Source organism: Aegilops tauschii, chromosome 2, assembly GCF_002575655.3.
Source record: "Aegilops tauschii subsp. strangulata cultivar AL8/78 chromosome 2, Aet v6.0, whole genome shotgun sequence".
Taxonomy (NCBI): domain Eukaryota; kingdom Viridiplantae; phylum Streptophyta; class Magnoliopsida; order Poales; family Poaceae; genus Aegilops; species Aegilops tauschii.
Genome location: NC_053036.3, coordinates 405,638,205 through 405,641,880, shown reverse-complemented (window position 1 = coordinate 405,641,880; position 3,676 = coordinate 405,638,205).

Sequence of the window (3,676 nt, the reverse complement as noted above, 5' to 3'; positions counted from 1 at the left end):
AAAAAATTTCAGACCCATTTGACTTTCCAGTAAAAAATGTAAATTCACGCACTACAGCCAAAGTTTCTGTTTTTGTTCTGCACATAGTAAACAAGCAATCTAATCATCCTAAAACCAAAGCTTGGCACATTATTTTTATTACAATGGATATATACAAGGGGATAATTATTTACAGAGAAACTTCCATGAAGAATTCTACATTGTTTCCGTGAGCATGAACACAAGTGCTCAAGGTCGACCCTCACTTCTTCAATGCATAACTTTCCAATCACTTCTCTTTTTGAAAAACTTTTTACGCATGAGAGGCAAGTAATATTTTTTTTTGTATTTTATTCTTTTAAAAGAAATTTTTATGTTTCACCCACAACTAAACAGAAACAAAAAGTAAAAACAAAATCTACTTAGTGAAGAAAGCAAACAAGCACACACGAGAATATCAACCCCACGCTATTGCTCCCCGGCAACGGCGCCTGAAAAGAGCTTGATAATCCCCAAGTGCAAGGAATCATCGTAGCAATTTCCAAAGGTGGAAGTGATAAGTATGGAGTGTCGAACCCACAAGGAGCTAAAGGTAAGATCAATATTCTCTCAAGCCCTATCTGCCACTGATACGACTCTACGTACACCGAACGTTTGCTTCCAACTAGCAACGAGAAATAAAACTATGTTGTGGGTATGAAGAGGATAATTTTGTATGATATCAGAGAGCTAAAATATAAAAGTAGGTGATGTTATCATAAATTTAGAATATATTACTAAATATTATAAATAGCGAGTGAGGAATAATGGTGGATCGGTGTGCGGAATTGTCCTAGGCAATCGTTAACAAGACCGATAGCCGTCATTGCAATTTCATATGAGGGAGAGGCATAAGCTAACATACTTTCTCTACTTGGATCATATGCACTTATGATTGGAACTCTAGCAAGCATCCGCAACTACTAAAGATCATTAAGGTAAAACCCAACCATAGCATTAAAGCATCAAGTCCTCTTTATTCCTGTCGGGGATATACCCCGCGGTATGACCCGGCCGGAAGTATGACCCGGACGGACTTGGCGCTTCACCGTGACCCGCCGGAGGACTGGAGACTCACGGGTCTGGCGGCTCACTGTCAGACGACTCACGAGCCTGACGACTCACGGATGACCCCGACGGCGGGTCAGATAGAAGACTAGGCCCAAGGCCCAGAAGGCCGGCTCACGTTTATGATGGGCCGGCTTAAGAAGAAAGGGATGGCGAATATTTCCTCTACGAGGAAGCAAGACCCGGACTTGTAGTTAACTTGTAAGAGAAGATAGACTAGTCCTAGTCCTACTAGGACTCCACATGTAACCCGCCCCTCTAACTTATATAAGGAGGGGCAGGGCGCCCCAAAGAGGGACAAGCAACAAGAAACAATCTCTAGGGCTAGACACCGAGAGCCGGTTCCCGGCGACTCTCCCGTGATCATAATGAGACCTAGCCTCAAACAGCATGTAGGGTTGTTACCGGATGATGTTTCCCGGGGCCCGAAGCTGTCTAAATCCTCGTCTTGTGTTGCGTTTCTCGATTCCGCTCAACCCCTCTCAAGCTACCACATAGATGCGTTGTCCTCGCGACTAAGTCTTGACACTAAGGACATCTGACGTGTTAATTCCACGACAGTTGGCGCCCACCGTGGGGCTTGCGCATGGTGGTGTTGAGTTCTTGGAGGGATCTCTCTTAGGATCGAGGAGCTCCCTATTAACCCGATGAAGAAAGAGAATGGCTCAAGAGGATGCGGAAAGATCGCACGGGGAGAACCGGCAACAGGACAGAGCCTGCAAATTCATCGTTTTTGTTATCAAAGATCGTGATTAGCCTGGAGCTGGCATGTACAAGATTGGATCAAGATCAAGAGGGATCAAGAGGATTAGGGTTGCGTTGGTTGTCGGTTGAGCCGCCGCAAGCCGTCGACACCGATTGGATTTTCTGCTACGGCCGTTACCGCAAGCCGCGTGAGACTAACAAGAAAATTTCTATCTCTAGGCGTGGCCGTGTCCGTTCCCAGTTTCTCTTTGGTCGCAACAGCCAAAGGCAGACAGCCCGCGTACGCCTAATCGTCTACTTACGGTTTAGTCAAAGCGAGTCCGAAGACGACTCATGTTCTGACATCTCCAAATAAGTTTTTTAAATCTCTGTTTGCTACACGGAGAAGCAAACGTTTCAAGGGACAAAATTCCTAGGCCATCATTACCATAAATTGATCTCACACAACGTTTTCCAAGTGGTTTTGCTCACCAACGGTTGCTCCTTGCTCCACGCCAACACACAAGGGAATCAATTGGCAGAGCACGCGCCTGAAAGGCTGCTACGTGAGCGTGGACTTGAAGTCAACCGCTACGGCCTCGTCTCCACTTCGGGCTGCCCACTTCAAACCGGCTTGGCGCCTGTACTGCGGGTTGTGGCTGCCTACGAGTCGCCGAGCAACCCCGTTGCCATGGTCGCCTCTGCTTCGACCCGCTTCCATGGCCATCTCCGCGCTGAGCCGCTGCCATCTCTACGGCCACAAGCCGCCGCCCCGCCTCTCCCTGCTGGGCGTCGCCTCCGCCCATGGCTGCACCGGCCGCCGTCGCACCTTGATGAGCCGCCTGGCTGCCACAGCCGCCGCAAGCACCCTCCGCCGGCTGCGTCGAGGCACCTCTGCCTGGTTTTCGCCTCAGCCGGCCTCTTCCACCTGTCGCTACGGCCTGGAGCCGCCGCTTCGCGCCGCTCCGGTCTTCTGTTAAACGCGTCCGCCGTTGTCAAAGTTGCCTTCACCGGGTCACCTCGTCTGCCGCATGTCGCTGCAGTTCTAAGCCGCCGCCGTCAGGCCTAACCCGGCCTCTGCCTTGGCCTCACGTCACCCTCGCCAGAGCAGGTGTTGAAGCCGTCAGGCCCGCGTTGAGCTGCCTCTGCTATGAGATCATCTGTCGTTTACAAACATCAGGTGATATCCATCTAAGTTTATTAAACATATTGTTTTCACCAAAGAACAATTACTTTGGTCTGTATATTTTTATGTGCAGCAAAGATGGTGCCATGTTGTGCTTATGAAGTGTACGTCAGCACCATCACGCACCAGCGTCTGCACCCGCTTACTGATGGAACAGGTGTGCACAAGTCGCCGCCCGTGCATCTTAATCTACATCAACCCGCCGGAGCTGCGTTGAGCCGCCCTTGCCGCTTTGAGCCGCCAGGGTTATATTAAGTCGCCGGTCTGCCTGAGCCGTCGGAACTATATTGAGTCGCTGGTCTGCCTGAGCCACCTCTGTCGCGATAAATGGATCATCCGTCGTCTAAACAAATCAGGTGATATCCATCCAAATTTGTTTTATTAGCACATGTTGTTTTTGTCAAAAAAACAAGTTTATCTTTGCCTTGGTCTGCAATATTGTTGATGCAGGGCATTTATTTATGACAACAAGTGATACTACACCACGGGGATGGAGGCACGCCAATATCTTTTGGCACAGGTGGTCGTCGTTACCCAATGGACTCCCGCACCGGCTTACAACGCCGTGGCCGTCTCTCGCGACCGCGCCGGCTTACAACGCCGTGGCCGTCTCTCGCGACCGCGCCGGCTTACAACACCGTGGCCGTCTTCGCGACCGCGCCGGCTTACAACGTCGTGGCCGTCTTTCGCGACCACGCCGGTTTACAAACAAGGAGGACA